We start from the raw sequence: 18,897 nt of genomic DNA on the forward strand, positions 1-18,897 counted from the left end.
CCAGGGACTCAGGTGACCTGCAGTGTGTGAGGCAGTCACCCACAACAAAGAATTGTCCTGCATCCTGAACCAATTTCAAACAACCCATTAACATTTGTCTCCTAAGCTTTGTGACCTAAGTGCCACCTGCCTCCCCGGTTCCTCTCCCTCCACTCTCATGCTTAAAGATAAGCCATTTTTGGGTCGGGCGCAGTGGCTCACGCCTGTAATCCCAGCACTTTGGGAGGCCGAGGCAGGCGGATCACAAGGTCAGGGGTTCGAGACCAGCCTGATCAACATGGTGAAACCCCGTCTCTACTAAAAATATAAAAATTAGCCGGGCTTGGTGGCACGCACCTGTAATCCTGGCTACTCAGGAGGCTGAGGCAGAAGAATCGCTTTAACCCAGGAGGCGGAGGTTGCAGGGAGCCGAGGTCATGCCATTGCACTCCAGCCTGGGCAACAGAGTGAGATTCCATCTCAAAAAAAAAAAAAATGCCTACTGTTTTCTCTGCCTAAAATGCCTACTTTTCCCCTTTGTCTGGTATGTGAGGGATTCTTTCTCTCTCTCTTTTTTTTTTTTTTTTTTTGAGACAGAGTCTTGTTCTGTCACCCAGGCTGGAGGGCAGTGGCGCAATTTTGGCTCACTGTAACCTCTGCCTCCCAGGTTCAAGCGATTCCCCTGCCTCAGCCTCCTGAGTAGCTGGGATTACAGGCATGTGCCACCATGCCCAGCTAATTTTTGTATTTTTAGTAGAGACGGGGTTTCACCATGTTGGCCTGGCTGGTCTCGAACTTCTGACATCAGGTGATCCACCCACCTTGGCCTCCCAAAATGCTGGGATTACAGGCGTGAGCCACTGTGCCCCGTGGGATTCTTTCTTTAAGGCTCAGATTAAATGTACCTATGTATGAGACTTCCCCAGAACTTCCCAGTAGCATGTGTCAGTCCCTAAATGGGACCTCGTAGCTGTTGGTATGTTCATGCATTTCAGAAATACTTTCTTCTTTCTGAGTACCTACTATGTGCTAGGCACTAGGGTAGGTTAAGAATTTAAAGATGAATAAGACAGAGTCCTTGTCCTCAAGGAATTCCCAGGAGAGTCAGAGACAGACAGTGATCACCATGCAAGGCAACAAGTGCCAAAGAGAGGAGGACTGTAGTGTGGGAGCCGCAGAGCCACGAAGGAGCCCTGGGACTCTTGGAAGACTCCACTGGGAAGAGGTGGTTTAAACTGGGTTTTGAAGAATTGAGAAGGAAAATCAGCCAAAGAAATGTGCCAAGATGCCAAGCTGAGATAATTCCATAGGGCTACAGTGTAAGAGACAGATCCAGGAAGGTGGGTCCAGGAAGGTGGGCAGGGCCACATCCTGACAAGCCACTGCTGTTAACGATGAAGAGCAAGGAGCCTGTGCAGCCTTGGATTTCATGGGATAATGCCTCCCAAGGCCCTGCTTGGGACATCAGGCACTCATCCAGCCTCCTGCCCATGCCAATGGAGCAGGGGTTCCCTCCAAGTCCTGTCCCGGAATGGTTCTGTTCCCAGGGAGGATAGGAACTCGAATTTGTGGAGCAGCTACTTGATGTGCCAAACACTTGTGTTCTCTTCAGCAAGAGGATACTTGCTGGTGTGCCTGGGAGAGTGTCCCAGGATAAATGGGGAGTGTCTTTCTAGAATGTTAATTGCACTCAAAGATTGGGAAGGGAAAATCAATTAGTGTAAATGGTAAACAACTTAAAACATTATTTTTACATCACATCAATAGTGGATATATTATGGAGCAGAATGCTAAAGTAACACACATTTTTCTTAATTTCATTTATTATTTGAAAAGGTAACACGAGCTCATGATACAAAATTCAAAACGTATAAGAGTTTAGAATAGGCCAGGTGTGGTGGCTCATGCCTGTAATCCCAGCACTTTGGGAGGCCGAGGCGGGTGGATCGTGAGGTCAGGAGTTCAAGACCAGCCTGGCAACATAGTGAAATCCCATCTCTACTAAAAATACAAAAATTAGCTGGGCATGGTGGCAAGCGCCTGTAGTCCCAGCTACTTGGGAGGCTGAAGCAGGAGAATTGCTTGAACCCGGGAGGCAGAGGTTGCAGTGAGCCAAGACCAGGCCATTGCACTCCAGCCTGGCGACAGAGTGAGACTCCATCTCAGAGAAAAAAAAAAAAAGAGTTTAGAACGAAAATTTACATTTCGGCTGGCTGGGCACAGAGGCTCACCCTTGTAATCCCAGCATTTTGGGAGGCCAAGGCAGGAGGATCACTTGAGGTCAGGAGTTCAAGACCAGGCTGGCCAACATGGCGAAACCCCGTCTCTACTAAAAATACAAAAATTAGCTGTGTGTGGTGGCACACGCCTGTAATCCTAGCTATTCTGGAGGCTGAGGCAGGAGAATCGCTTGAACCTGGGAGGCAGAGGTTGCAGGGAGTCGAGATTTAGCCACTGCACTCCAGCCTGGGAGAAAGAGCGAGACTCCATCACACACACACACACACACACACACACACAAAATTTACATTTCTGTTCTCCAGCCACCCAGCTTCACTCCCCAGAGGCAACCGCTATTTCTACTTTCTTGGGTACCCTCCAAGAGATATTCTATATATAGTCTAAGTAAATACCTATGTATGTGGGGGTTTTTTTAAATGCAAATGATAACATAAAATACGCACTACTCCACAGATTGCTTTTTTCAGATGACACTACATCTTGGAGATCTTTCCATAACACATTCATAGATTATTCCAGCCAGGCACAGTGGCAGGTACCTGTAATCCCAGCTACTTGGAAGGCTGAGGTGGGAGGATCAGTTGAGCTTAGGAAATTGAGGCTGCAGTGAACTCAGGAGTTCAAGTCCAACACGGGCAACATAGTGAGACTGCACAATATTTCACTGTATGAATCTATCAGAATTTGTTAACCAGCCCTATGATGGCCATTTCCAATGTTTTCCTATTACTAATGACACTACAACAAATATGATCCCGAATATTCTTCATTTTTATGTGCTAGTATATGTGCAGGGTAAATTCCTAGAAGTGGGTCACAAGATATACCATATCGTCCGTTTGCCATCTGAAGAGATCTTCCATACTATACCATCTCAGCTGGTCTTTCCTTGCCTCTTTTTTGTTTGTTTGTTTTGAGAGGAAGTCTCGCTCTGTCGCCCAGCCTGGAGTGCAATGGCATGCTCTCGGCTCAATGCAACCTCCACCTGCCAGGTTCAAGGGATTCTCCTACCTCAGCCTCCCAAGTAGCTGGGATTACAGGTGCCCGCCGTCACACCCGGCTAATTTTTTTGTATTTTTAGTAGAGATGGGGGGTTTCACCATGTAGGTCAGAATGGTCTCGAACTCCTGACCTCAGGTAATCCGCCCGCCTTGGCCTCCCAAAGTGCTGGGATTACAGGCGTGAGCTGCTGTGCCCAGCCTTCCTTGCCTCTTAAGTCTATACACAGTAAACAATAGTTTTTTTCCCAATCTTTCTGACCTTTGCCAATCTGATGGGTGAAAGCTGTATCTCATTAGAGTTTATTTGCTCTTCCTGTATTATGAAAGAGGTGGAGTCTCTCTTTTTATATTCCAGGGGACTTTGTATTTCACATTCTGGGAACTGATTCTTCATATCATTCACCCGTTTTTCTATTGTGTTATTGGCTTTTTCTTATCAATATTTAGGATTTCTTTAAATATTAAGGGAAGACATTTTTGTGATATGAATTGCAAATACTTCCCACCCATAATGTTTGTCTTTTGATTTTGTTTTTCTGCCCCATATAATTATTTGTAATTTTTTCTTTTTGTAGCTGAATTTACTTTTGTTTTTCTGGCTTCTGAGTTCTATGTTATACTTAGAAAGTCTGCTTCTTTATCTGAAGTGATTAAAAAATATTCTAATTAATTCATTCCATCAAAAGTTTACTAAGCCCTGACTCTATGCCCAGCACTGTCTGGGTGCTGGGATTGCCAGGCTGAACAAAACAAACCATGAGTACATGTTTTGAGGGGTTTTTGTTTGTTTGTTTGTTTGTTTGTTGAGACGGAGTCTCACTCTGTCACCAGGCTGGAGTGCAGAGGCACAATTTCGGCTCACTGCAACCTCCACCTCCCGGGTTCAAGCAATTCTCCTGCCTCAGCCTCCTGAGTAGCTGGGACTACAGGCACACGCCGCCACGCCTGGGTATTTTTTTTTTTTTTTTTGTATTTTAGTAGAGATGAGGTTTCACCATGTTGCCCAGACTGGTCTCGAACTCCTGAGCTCAGGCAATCTGCCCGCCTCGGCCTCCCAAAGTGCTAGGATTACAGGCATGAACCACTGCACCCAAAGTGCTAGGATTACAGGCATGAACCACTGCACCCGGCCGACCCCTGTTTTATCTGCCCCACAGCTCCCTTCTGAGAATTCCCTACCACACACCATCCATCTTCTTCCCAGCGGGAATACCTGTTAGCTGAGACCCCGCCCACTTACGGGTCCAGGGCCTGCTCAACACAGACTTTACCAATCACAGCCTTTCTTTGTAAATCTGAAAAAGAAACCAAGAGGGTCCAATGTCTGTCAATCACAAAGGTGGGAATCCATCAGGGGCCACACTTCCTCCCATGGGCCAGAGAAGCAGAGGAACCTAACCTGCAGAGGGAGCCTGATTTAGGCATAGGGAGAAAGTCGGGGGACAAGAAAAAAAAGAGTTCCCACGCGTCCATGTCCGTGTTTGTCAGGTGTGCCGGGGCTCAGGCTGTACTCCCATCTCTATGTTCCTTAAGACCCTCCTACATCCTTGAGTTCTCCTGAAGCTTTCACTTCGGTTTCTGTACCTGCAATCAGAGTCCTAGAAAGTAGCTGAGATGCCCCTCATCCTGGAATGATTTGTCTCTGATGCCTTCTCTCTCTCTTTTTTAAATTTTTTGAGACTGAGTCTCACCCTGACACCCAGGCTGGAGTGCAGTGATGCGATCTCGGCTCGCTGCAACCTCCACCTCCCAGGTTCAAGTGATTTTCCTGCCTCAGCCTCTCGAGTAGCTGGGACTACAGGTGCATGCCACCACCACTCCTGGTTGATTTTTGTATTTTTAGTAGAGACGGAGTTTCACCATGTTGCCCAGGCTGGTCTCAAACTCCTGACCTCAAGTGATCTGCGTGCCTCGGCCTCCCAAAGTGCTGGGATTACAGGTGTGAGCCACCGCGTTCAGCCTCCAAAGTCTTCTCTTAGGTATATCACCAAAGTGGGCCAGGACGCTGCTTCAGCAGCTGAATGGTGTCCCAGAGGGCAAATGGAATGTGATTATGGACAAGGTCCGGGGCTCCAGGGGCTGGCATTCTCAGCCACTCACTGTTGGAAGCTATGTGTCACCAAACTGGAAGACTGTGTCAGTAGAAACTCAAAGCTGCTTCTCTTTCAATCTGATAAATACAAGTGAAATTGTGATTTTTACAAAATGAGGACTTCTTACCCTCTTCACTGGGCACCCGCGTGTAAGGGTGTAGAACAGGAATTCAGGCCCAAATTTAGCCTGCTTTTTACCCTTAAATCTGTTCTTTCCTCCCTAGGGTGCTTTTGGTTCTTTCAGGAATTACAGCTGCCCCCTAGACTGGAGACCTGGAAATCAGTTTTTCCTCATAATGTCTCTGGTACTTGACCCTTCTTTTCCATTTTTACTGCCAAGTCCAAGTTTTATTGTCTCGGGCCCGAATTGTTGTAATAGAGTCCTAAGTTAATGCCTCTGCACAGCCTGAAATGCCGTCTCACATGTAAACTAGAACCTAAATTCAAATATTGCCCTCTCCGTGGGGCTTCTTTGTCCCCAGGAGTCACCGTCCATAGTCACTAACATCTCAGATGTTAACTATCCAGGGATCAGCCATGTGACCTGAGGCTTAACTCCACGGAGTTCAGTTTCTTCATCTGTCAGATGGAATAAACAGCAGGGTTGTGGTGAGAGTTCAATGAAACTGTGTATACAGAAATGACCACTTGCTGGGCACGGTGGCTCATGCCTGTAATCCCAGCATTTTGGGAGGCCCAGGTGGGAGGATAGCTTGAAGCCAGGAGTTCAAGGTCAGCCTGGGTCACCAACTTGGGTCAAGATTAGCAAGACCTTTGTCTCTACAAAAAATTTTAAAACTAGCCAGGCACAGGGCACAGTGGCTCATACCTGTAATCCCAGCACTTTGGAGGCAGAGGCAGGCAGATCACTTGAGGTCAGGAGTTCAAGGCCAGCCTGGCTAACATGGTAAAACCTCATCTCTACTAAAAATACAAAAATTAGCTGGGCATGGTGGCGGGCACCTGTAATCCCAGCTACTCAGGAGGCTGAGGCAGGACAATCACTTGAACCCAGGAGGCAGAGGTTGCTGTGAGCCGAGATTGCACCACTGCACTCCAGCCTGGGTGACAGAGTAAGACCTTGTCTCAAAAAAAAAAAAAAAAAAAAAAATGTTAGCTGGGCATGGTGGCGGGTGCCTGTAATCCCACCTACTCAGGAGACTGAGGCAAGAGAATTGCTTGAACCTGGGAGGCAGAAGTTGTAGTGAGCCAATATTGCACAACGCCACTGCACTCCAGCCTGGGTGACAGAGAGAGACTCCATCTCAAAAAAATAAAAAAATAAAACTAGCCAGGCATGGTGATGCACACCTGTAGTCTCAGCTATTTGGGAGGCTAAGGCAGAAGGACCACTTGAGCCCAGGAGTTGGAGGCTGCACTGAGCCATGATCACACCACTGTACTCCAACCTGGGCAACAGAACAAGATCCTGTCTCTAAATGAAAAAAAAGAAATGACCATTTCAGGGCTTGCACATAAATGGTAACCCACCCTTGTCCCCTTTGCTCACTTTGTCTTATTTTCTCAGCAGGCTGTTAACTCTTTGAAACCCGGAACCTTGCCTTGCCCTTAGTGCCTAGCAGAGAGCATGGCACAGAGTAGGCACTCAATGAATGTCAGATGAATAAATATATAAATGGAGGAATGAATCAGAAAAACCTTTCCCCTCCTTTAGACTTTCTCCTCAATCCTTTATGCACATTTGCCAAATTAATGCTTCTTCATTTTGACTTTCAACAAACATGTTACTTCTTGTTTAAAAATCATCTATGCTTCTCTAGTACCTATAGGTTCAACTTTTAAATTTTAGATTCAAGGCCCTGGTAATCTGGCCTGAGATAGAGTTTTTCAACCAATCTCCTGTTATTCACCACTACAATCCTTTTAATCTAATTGTCCTGGCAGGTCAATTCATTATTGTCAGCTACCTTCAAAAAGCCCTTTCCCTTTTTTAAAAAAATTTTATTATTATTATTATTATTATTATTATTATTATTATTATTATTAGAGACGGAGTCTCGCTCTGTCGCCCAGGCTGGAGTGCAGTGGTGCGATCTCGGCTCACTGCAAGCTCCGCCTCCCGGGTTCACGCCATTCTCCTGTCTCAGCCTCCCGAGTAGCTGGGACTACAGGCGCCCGCCACCACGCCCGGCTAATTTTTTGTATTTTTAGTAGAGACGGGGTTTCACCGTGTTAGCCAGAATGGTTTGTATCTCCTGACCTCGTGATCCGCCCGTCTCGGCCTCCCAAAGTGCTGGGATTACAGGCGTGAGCCACCGCGCCCGGCCTTTTTTTATTTTTTATTTTTTATTTTTTGAGACGTAGTCTCACTTTATCACCCAGGCTGCAGTGCAATGGTGCATTCCTGGCTCACAACAACTTCTGCCTCCTGGGTTCAAGCAATTTTCCTGCCTCAGCCTCCTGAGTACCTGGGATTACAGGCGTGCGCCACCAGGCCCAGCTGATTTTTGTATTTTTAGTAGAGACAGGGTTTCACCATATTGGCCAAGCTGGTCTCGAAATCCTGACCTCGCGATCCGCCCGCCTTGGCCTCCCAAAGTGCTGGGATTACAGGCGTGAGCGACCATGCCCCGCCCTTTTTTTTTTTTTTTTTTTTTTTTTTTTTTTTAAAAAAGACAAGATCTCACTCTGTCGCCCAGACTGTAATGCAGTGGTACAATCACGGCTCACTGCAGCCTCAAACTCCTGGGCTTCATTGATTCTCCTGCATCAGCGTCCACTGTGGCTGGGACTATGGGCAAGTGCCACAATTACACCCAGCTAATTTTTTCAATCTTTCTTTTTTAGAGACAGGGGTCTCACTCTGTTGCCCAGGCTGGTCTCGAACTCCTGGCCTCAAGTGATCCTCCCACCTCACCCTCCCAAAGTGATAGGATTACAGGTGTGAGCCACTGTGCCCAGCCCCTTTTCCTTTCTCATCCCTATCTTTGCACCAGCATTTATCCTCAGGCTCCCTGCCAAGGGCATTTTCTTTCTCCTCTCTTTCCAGCCACGTCCTACCGTCTGTGGCAGAGAAAGCTAGTTATCTCCCAATATTCCTAAAGAAATGGAAAAAAAAGTCCCCAATAATTCTACCACATAACATCTGGCATATTTTCTTCCAAGATTTATTTCCATACATTTAAAATAAAATTTCAAACAGTGTTAACTGGGAAGCAGTTCCTGTCATGACCATGCACGTATTTCTACTTAGATAAACGAAAAGAAGCAAATAAAAATCACCATAACCCTACTAGCCAGTGGATTTTTGTTTTGTTTTTGTTTTGTTTTGTTTTTTGAGATGGAGTCTCGCTCTGTCGCCCAGGCTGGAGTGCAGTGGCGCGATCTCAGCTCACTGCCAGCTCTGCCTCCTGGGTTCACACCATTCTCCTGCCTCAGCCTCCCGAGTAGCTGGGACTACAGGCGCCCACCACCACGCCCGGCTAATTTTTTGTATTTTAGTAGAGACGGGGTTTCACGGTGTTAGCCAGGATGGTCTTGATCTCCTGACCTTGTGATCCACCCGCCTCAGCTTCCCAAAGTGTTGGGATTACAGGCATGAGCCACCATGCCCGGCCTAGCCAGTGTTTTAACATTTTGGTTATATATAGCCTTTCAACACATACGAGTATTTAGAACAATTTCTTTCTTCTTCTTTTTTATTTTTTTTTACAAAGTTTACAACCTAGTTTCTATTCTATTTGGTTAATGTTGTTTCAAAAACATTTTTCACATCATTAAGAAAGCTTGGTAAAAATGATTTTTTTTTTCTGAGATGGAGTCTCACTTCTTTGCCCAGGCTGGAGTGCAATGGTGCAATCTTGGCTCACTGCAACCTCCGCCTCCCGGGTTCAAGCAGTTCTCCTGCTTCAGCCTCCCCAGTGAATGGGATTACAGGCATGTGCCACCACGCCCGGCAAATTTTTGTACTTTTAGTAGAGACGGGGTTTTACCCTCTCGGCCAGGCTGGTCTCAAACAAGTGATCCACCTGCCTTGGCCTCCCAAAGTGCTGGGATTACAAGCATGAGCCACAGCGCCCGGCCAAAAATGATTATTTTTAATGGAAATACAATATCCCATTGTTTGAGTAAATCATAATTTACTTATCTTTTCATTGTTCCACATTTAGGGTCTCTTTTTTCAAGTTTTCTTTGTTTTAAACAATGCTGCAATGAATGCTTGTACATAAATCTTTGATCTTGTTTCTCAATAGCTCCTTAGAATTTTTACAGTAATCACATTTCTTGAGTACTCACCATGTTCCAAGCATTTTTTTTTTTTTTTTGGAGTCAGGGTCTTGCTCTGTTGCCCAGGCTGTAGTGCAGTGGTGCGACCATAGCTCACTGCCATCTCGAACTCCTGGCCCCAAGCAATCCTCCCACCTCAGCCTCCCAAAGTTCCGAGATTACAAATGTGAGGCATTGTGCCCGGACTCCAAGCATTTTTTTTTGTTTATGTTAATGCACTAAATTTTCATGACACTGCTATCAGGGAGGTATTATCATTCCCATTGCACAGATGACAAAACTGAAGCACAAATAAGTAAAGAACATGCTCAAAAAGTGCTCAAAGCCATGAGAGTGGGGCCAAAATGTAACCTGGTTCAGTCTGCCTCCAAAGCTCATGCTGTCAATCATGAACTTTTCAAGGCTCCTGACACGTATTGCCAAATGACTTCCTGGAATGGTTGTTCCGATTTACGCTACACCAACAGTATAAGAACGCCCATCACTCTCACTTCTCCTAGTGATTGCCAGGCATTTGCTCTCACCTTCTGTGAGCTGTCTCTTCGTGTAGTTTGCTCATCTACGTGGGCAGCGAAGGTCACCATGGCCCACTAACTAGTCCAGCTGAACTGCCCAGTGGCAGGCAAAGTGGTGATGTTTCCCCCAGAACCTGGCCACATCCATCCCACTCTGATGTGAGAATATCTAAACAAATGCAATTACCATAAAACAGTGCTGTTATACTTGGAGGCAGAGAGCCCTGTAGGCGGGATTGCCTCCTGCCCTGCCTGTCTGTGCAGAGTCTAGAGGAGCCAGCATCCGGAGGTTCATGCACACAGGCCATCTGTAAGTTGCGTGTTTATGAGCTGTAATTACACTAGGGGTGGTTTCTTCATTGTCCCTGAGCTGGTTATTCATGCATCTCAGTGCAATTTCAAAGAATATAAAACCAGGTCAATTTCAAAGAAAATAAAATCACGAGTTTGCTATGATTTAAGAATAAAGGTAATATAACAAAGAAGATTTATTCGTTTCCTTTGAAATGCCAATATCATATAAATTCTCCAGTTGGATCAGAAGTGGTGTTCTGGGCATGAACGATCCCTTTTTGGAAGATTGAGGACAGCTCATGGAAGCATCTGAAATGTATTTTCCTAACACAGTTTTGATGCCAGGTTTCTTCCACGGTAGTTAATGCCTTCAGCAGCGTGACTTAAGAAATATATATTTGGTCTCTGCCCCCGGTTCCTGGCACAGAGCTCCTAAAACACTCGTAATTTCCTGGCTGATATGGGTGCTAGGAACATCCTTGGTTGTAATATTTGATCTTTAATCCCGGTTCCTGACACAGAGCTCCTAAATTCCTTGTAATTTCCTGGGTTATAGGAGTGTCTTTTGTTCTAACAAGACAACTCCTGATGGGCTTCTGAGTAGCTGCAGGATGGGGATGGTCACGAGAAAGACCAAGCCATGACTAGAAGCTTGGAACTTTCTCCCCTGGCTCCCATCATCTTGGAAGGAGATTGAGTTAATAATCAATCATGGTTACACGAAGAAGCCTCCATAAAATTCCCTAAAAGACAGCATTCAGGCAGGGCGCAGTGGCTCACGCCTGTAATCTCAGCACTTTGGGAGGCTGAGGAGGGTGGATCACTTGAGGTCAGGAGTTCCAGACCAGCCTGGGCAACATGTTGAAACCCCATCTCTACTAAAAATACAAAAATTAGCCAGGCGTGATGGTGCGTGCCTGTATCCCAGCACTTTGGGAGGCTGACGTGGGCGGATCACTTGAGGCCAGGAGTTTGAGGCCAGCCTGGGCAACATGGTGAAACCCCATCTCTAATAAAAATATAAAAATTAGCCAGGCATGGTCGTGCGTGCCTGTAGTCCCAGCTACTTGGGAGGCTGAGGCAGGAGAATCACTTGAACCTGGGAGACGGAGGTTGCAGGGAGACGGAGGTGGGTGACAGAGCGAGACTCTGTCTCAACAACAAAACAAAACAAAAACAAAAAAAAAACCCAGCATTCGGAGGGCAGAGGGCTTCCCTGTGGGTGAACACGTGCACATGCTGGGATGGTGGTACCCCCAACTCCTTGAGGACAGGCACTCTTGAGCTTGGGACCCTTCCAGAGCTTGCCCTCTGTGCCTCTTCACCTGGCTGTTCTCCGTGTCCTTTGTCATCTCCTTTCTAATAAACCTGTCAACAGAAGTGTTTCCTTGAGTTCTGTGAGCCATTGTAGCAAATGATCAAATCTTGGGAGAGACTCGTGGGCCCCAATTGGTAGCCAAGTTGGACAGAAGTGTGTGTAACTTGGGCACCCACTACCAGCAACTGGCATCTGAAGTGGGGGGCAGTCTTGTGGGACAAGGCCCTTCACTTGTGAGATTTCACCCTCACTCCAGGGAGATGGTGTCAGAATTGAGCTGACTTGTAGGACACCCAGCTGGTGTCTGAGAGTCCGAGCATTGGCTGGTATAGGAAAATCCCCACACATATTTGGTGTCAGAAGCATTCTGTGTGAGTAGAAAAAAACAGTTTTTCACATTTAACAGGATATCTTGGCCAGGGACAGTGGCTCACACCTGTAACCCCTGCACTTTGGAAGACCAAGGTAGGAGGATGGCTTGAGCCCAGGAATTCGAGACCAGCCTGGGAAACAGAGCGAGACCCCTGTCCCTACAAAAAGTACAAAAATTAGCCAGGCATGGTGGTGCACACCTGTATTCCCAGCTACTTGGGGGGCCGAGGTGGGAGGATCGCTTGAGCTCAGGAGTTCAAGGCTGCAGTGAGCCGTGATCCTGCCATTGCACTCCAGCCTGGGTGACAGAGTGACGCCCCGTCTCAAAACTAAGAATAAAAATTAAAAATGTCACAGGACGTCTACCACTCACTCGTTGAGAAGCTTGGTCCTCTGGGGTTCAGTGTCGATAGCAGGCCTCTGAATCATGGTAATAACCACAACTCACGAGTACCTACTGTGTACTCAACACTTGCTAGGAGTTTTATGCAGGCCTTGTTTCTAATCTGCATCATAACCATGTGAGGTAGATAGGATTTGCTCTAGTCTGCAGATGTAGAAGCTGAAACCCAGAGTTCCCAGAGCTAGTGATAAGTTGGATCGACAAACCCAAGCTGCACCCTTCTGCCACACAGGACGCTCTTTTGGAGAGCTTATTGAATGGACCATTCCATTCCTGATGCCTCTCCCTTCTCCTCCACGATTGGCTGAGCTGCACAGAAGGGAGACTTTTGATGACTCAGAGGAAACTTGAAGAATAAATGCATTTGCACTATTGTCTTTGGATATATACTCTAAAAAGATGGTGGAGATGAGGAAGGGTTATCTGGAACATCGACACTTCTTCCCAGATTGATGAGGTACTTACATCCATTCTTGGCTTGAACTATTGTCCTTGATAAATGAGTGACACATGTTTATATGACCATCCCTACAGTCCCAAGGGCATGCCCCATCACCTATTTCTCTCAGCTTCTCACACAAGTTATAAAAGCTGGAAGGAACTGCAGTAAAATACCGCTCTTCCTTTTTCTTCCACATAGTGTCAGAGGTCCAGAGACAAAAAGAATCCTGTCTGGGCCTATGATAGGACAGTATCAGGGGCTGCTGGTGCCAATCATTGAGGGAAGGGCAGGTTCTCGGGCAGGAAGAGGAGACTTGAAGGACAGAACTTTGGCAGGAAGTAGCAGGGACACCATGTCCCCTTGGCATTTTCTCCTGTGTGGGGAGAAGAGGGTGTCCTAGACGGCTGGCCCTGGAGACGAAAGTTGAAAAAGCCTCTATTCTAGGGGGTAGGCTGGGGACCAGTTGAACTCTGTGCATACAGCTTTTTTTTTTGAGACAGAGTCTTACTCTGTCGCCCAGGCTGGAGTGCAGTGGCGTGATCTCAGCCCACTCCAACCTCCACCTCCCGGGTTTAAGCGATTCTCTTGCTTCAGCCTCCTGAGCAGCTGGGATTACAGGCACGCGCCTCCACGCCCGGCTAATTTTTGTATTTTTAGTAGAGACGGGGTTTCACCATGTTGGTCAGGCTGGTCTCGAACTCCCAACCTCGTGATCTGCCCACCTCGGCCTTCCAAAGTGCTGGGATTACAGGCATGAGCCACCGCACCCGGCCAGGATTTAACTTTCATTGGATTAAGGAAAGCAGCAGGTTTCTCAGGGAGATTATGCCTATGTTAGATTGACAGTCCAGTGCGTGTTCCAGTAGCCCGAGCCAGCCTGTACTTTGATGGAAAATACCGTAAAATAATCTGATTTAAGCAGGAGCTAACAGCTGAAGCTTCTCATGGTCCTGCCTGGAAAGGCATGCTAATATTTCATTGGTCTCAGGATCAGTGAAAACTATAAAAACCTAGAACCTAAAATATTCTGGCCTTTTTAATGTGCACCTTCTGTATTTTGCATTTTTCTAATAATAGCTACCCACTGAACTACAGGTACTCTGCTAGTTACATAATTTATATTGTTGGTAACCCTCACAACCCTGCAAGGTAAAATATTGCAAAACCTACTTTCATCCATAGATAAGGTAGGTGAGGCTACCAAGGAACAAAGCTTGTAATATCCACAAACTGCAGACCTTACAAGGTCGCATGTTTCTAGGAGCCTAAGCTAATTTTCGGACTTCTCAGTCTGCTGAATTATTTTTTTTTTAATGGCCAGTGATTACTTGTAGGTTGTTTTTTCCTTTCTTTTTAAAAACTAACCTCCAATATGTCTCCATCAAAACAGTACATGCATTTTGAATTCATGCGTGCTACAAAGTTTCAGAATGGGCACTTGAAAGGGGCAATATAAAAGGGAAGGCGGAGAAGGGGGAACGTGGCTGACCAAGTAGAATCACGTTTCAAGTTCTAGTCCTCCAGGCCTGCTATGCATGAGGAATTTGTATGCCAAACTTCCTCTTCTGCAGGGATCCTCCTCCTGGCCTCCTGAATCTCCTACATCAGCTCAAATCCTGGCTCTTGCCTAAGGCCTTCCCCCACACTGCAAATAAAACTTCTTTACGGCTGGCCTGTAATCCCAGCACTTTGGGAGGCCGAGATGGGCGGATCACGAGGTCAGGAGATCGAGACCATTCTGGCTAACACGGTGAAACCTCGTCTCTACTAAAAATACAAAAAATTAGCCGGGCGTGGTGGCGGGCGCCTGTAGTCCCAGCTACTCGGGAGGCTGAGGCAGGAGAATGGCGTGAACCCGGGAGGCGGGGCTTGCAGTGAGCCGAGATCGCGCCACTGCACTCCAGCCTGGGCGACAGAGCGAGACTCCGTCTCAAAAAAAAAAAACAAAAAAAAAAACTTCTTTTCCATATTCTGATAATGCTTATAGTCCAGTCGCGCATTTGAAACTTAATCAGGGTTGGCTTTGCATTTTCATTTAAATGTGTTTTCCATGGTTGTAACTATCAAGGTCACAGGGCTAAGGGCCACATTTCTTTTTATCCCTTTGTCACAGATGGTACTGTGGATGTAGAAGTTGCTTGGTAAAACTTGATCAATGACTAAATAGTTGAAAAATAAATGAATTTGGAATAATTGAGGGACTAAGTAGATTAGGATGGTATAAATAACAACGGACATTTTAAAAAGTACTTTAAAGTTTGTAAAATGTTCCTCAGGCAGTCTCATTTGTACCTAACAATAACCCACAGAGAAAACTGACTCAGAGAGGGTAAATGGTTTGCTCTTGAAACCCAGATCCTCTTACTCCAAAGCTTGTATTATTCCATAATAGTTGACCTCAAGTATGGATGTTAAGAGTAAATCTGGACACTGTTCTCTACCATTAAACATCTTCACCAGCAGAGGGCGCAAGAACATGCATGGGTCTTGGAGTCAGATAGGTTTGTATACTGGCCCACCCCAACTAAGAGGTAGATGTCTTGGGGCAAATTATTTAATTTTTCTGAGCCTCGTCTGTAAAATATCGATGATAATGCTCTCACCACCACCACAGGGGGTTATAAAGATTAGAAATACTCTGTGGCTGGCATACAGTAGGTGAACAATAAACCATATCTCAAGATCCCCAAAAGGGGGTCACAGAGGCAGTTTGGAGATTAGACATTGATTCTTGTTTGATGCTTTAATAAATATTTGAAATTAGTTTCATACTTCACACTTACAGTAGACAAAAGGTTATAGAAAATGAAGGTTATAAAAAATGCATATTGATGGAAACTTTTTGGTATTTTTAAATCGATGTATCATGGTTGTAAATATTTTGGGGGGATGATAGAAACATTTCAATACCCAGCAAAATTGTAAGAAAGCAGACTGAACAACCTTTAAGGATGAAAACCTTAAAAACATGAAATGCCATTTGCCCCAGCATCTATTTAACCTAAGAAAATAATATTGGGTGGTAGCAAGATTTAGAAAAACAAAGGAAGTCATCATCGCTTTATAAGAGCAAAAGTGGACACCACAAATTTATTAAATGCACAGGTTTAAAAGCGTACAGTCTCTCCATCAAATTGAACACTATGTAGTCATTAAAATAAAAATTCTTCCATGTAGAAAAATATTCTACATGGAAAGATAATCACAACACAGCAGGCAAAAATCACAAGAGACAAAACAGCCCGGCCGAGCATGGTGGCTCATGCCTGTAATCCCAGCACTTTGGGAGGCCGAGATGGGCAGATCACGAGGTCAGGAGATCGAGACCATCCTGGCTAACACGGTGAAACCCCGTCTCTACTAAAAATACAAAAAAATTAGCCGGGCATGGTGGCCGGTGCCTGTAGTCCCAGCTACTGGGGAGGCTGAGGCAGGAGAATGGCATGAACCCGGGAGGCGGAGCTTGCAGCCTGGGCAAGACAGCAGACTCTGTCTCAAAAAAACAAAACGAAACAAAAGGGCTGATTTCACTTTTGTTTAAAAACACACCCAAGGCCAGGCATGGCAGCTCATACCTATAATCCCTGTGCTTTGGGAGGCCACCATGGGAGGACTGCTTGAGGCTGGAAGTTCCAGACCAGCCTGGGCAACATAGTGAGACTTCATCTCTACAAAAAAATTTTTTCTTTTTCTTTTTTTTTTTTTTTGTTTTGAGATGGAGTCTTGCTCTGTTACCCAGGCTGGAGTGCAGTGGCACGATCTCGGCTCACTGCAACCTCCGCCTCCTGGGTTCAAGCCATTCTCCTGCCCTCCTGCCTCAGCCTCCCCAGTAGCTGGGATTATAGGCAGGTACCACCATGCCCAGCTAATTTTTGTATTTTTAGTAGAGACAGGGTTTCACCACGTTGGCCAGGCTGGTCTCGAACTCCTTACCTTGTGATCTGTCTGCCCTGGCCTCCTAAAGTGCTGGGATTACAGGCTTTAGCCACCGTGCCAGGCCAAAATTTTTTTTAAAAATTAGCCAGGTGTCGTGGTGGGTGCCGGTAGTCCCAGCTATTCGGGAGGCTGAGGCAGAGGGAATTGCTTAAGCTCAGGAGTTGAGTCTGCAGTGAGCTATGATCACACCACTGCACTCCAGCCTGGGTGACAGGCTAAACGTATCTCTACATATCTCTCTATAAAATACATGAAAATACAAAACAGAAATCAAAATTTAAGTTTTACGTTATTTCCACAGAAGAGATTGTTAGTGATACCTCCCCCCCCCCTTTTTTTTTTTTGCTCCTCTTTGCTTATGTTCTGAAATTAACATTTATCATTTTTGAATGATGGAAAATATATTTTACAGGAGCACTGTTGGACTCTTTCACTTAACACTGCCTCCCAACCAGGCCAGTGGTCATGTAAATTAAGTCAATTGTCATAAAACGGCTTGGAAGTTTCAAGGTAGTTAGCCAAAATAATTAAAATCCTGGTGAAATTTCACAGAGCTGGCCATTGAGCTTTGACTCCACTGACGTGAAGCTGCTGTAAACAGACACCAGGCTCCATGTTTTCAAAAGGCCTAAAAACAGCACAAAATAAAATATAACAACAATTGTTCATGTAAAGGGCCACGTGCCATCTCTGTCCTGAGCAAATGTAACCTGAAACCCTCTGTCTGGCACTCTGGGTTGGCGGCACCTCTCTGGACGGTGTATTTGCTCTCCATTACTCAATTTACTTTCCTGAACTTGAAATGGAGTGGAATTTCAATGTAGAGTTACCCATTAGCTCCAGGGCTAAATTTAAACCTTTAATTAAATTAATCCGTTGATCTTAAACACATTGCTTCTCCCTCAAAAGTGTAGCAGGTTTCTTAGGTGTCACAGAGCTTAATTCAGTGTGGCAATTGTTCCTTACTGCATTTGGTAAGTTGCCCATACCGCCTGGGGAAACCCGCACACGTTTTCAGATCCCTCCAGGTGAACCCCTCCACCCTGTCCCCACCCCCGCTCCCACCCCCAACCAAAACAAGCATTCGTTGTGGGTGGGGACTGCGACTCCTCCCAGATTCAGAGCTACTGCTCTGGGAGGGTCGTCAGGAACCCGTATTTATAGAAGACATGGTAGGCGCCAAACGTGTTTATGAAATAAACGACAGGGTAACTGTCCACACTGGTCCCAGTTTATGCGGGAGAAGAGATCATAATCTACAAAAATTTGCAAGGTGACCAGGGGAAAAGCGTGTAAGGTCATTTTAGCCCACCTCGGTCTTCACAGAAAATGGAGCATATTTCAGAGCCAAAGTAAAAAATTTGCATTGGTCTTTGCTAAGAGAGAGATGAAAAGTGACAATACGATGGACTGGGGATGCGTGAGTTCGTTGACCACGTGGAAGATGTTCGTGCTTCTGGGCTCTTATGCATCCCAAGGCGTGCATTTATCCCGGGGGGCTGCATCCTTGGCCTGGGAATGAATGAGACCCAACTGCAATGGTTGTTAGCGATAGCTTTACGGTGGGACAGTCTCCATAGGGGCTGTGGACTTACCCGTGTTATTATGAAAGGGATCTATTTACTTCTCGGGGACCAACGGCCTCGCGGGGTCCAAGTAACTCGCTCGCAGTCCAAAACTCTGCACCGCTCCACATAACCGTCCTGTAGACCCACAACTCTCCCAGGAGCACAGCCCCAGGACCTAACCCACTGGGTTCTGCTCGCTCCCCCAATTCCCAGTGCGAGCGCGCGGGGGAAACGTGCTCGCCTCCCGCACCTGGCTTCCGCGCGCCCCGGGAGTCGTCAACTCTCCCAGCAGGCAGCTCCGACAACCCGGACAGCCGGGCAGATCCCCCGCCCCGCCACCCGCTCGGCTCTCGCGTCCTCCTCTTCCTCCTCCCGCGGCCCCTCGCCTCCCGCCGCCTGCCTCTGCGGCCGCCGCCTGCGGCTTTGTTTTCCTCCCAGGTCGCATTCCCCACACGTGATTCCGTGTTATTGCAAAGAGCGCTTTGGA

The sequence above is a fragment of the Pongo abelii genome, chromosome 17 (genome assembly GCF_028885655.2).
Source record: "Pongo abelii isolate AG06213 chromosome 17, NHGRI_mPonAbe1-v2.0_pri, whole genome shotgun sequence".
Taxonomy (NCBI): domain Eukaryota; kingdom Metazoa; phylum Chordata; class Mammalia; order Primates; family Hominidae; genus Pongo; species Pongo abelii.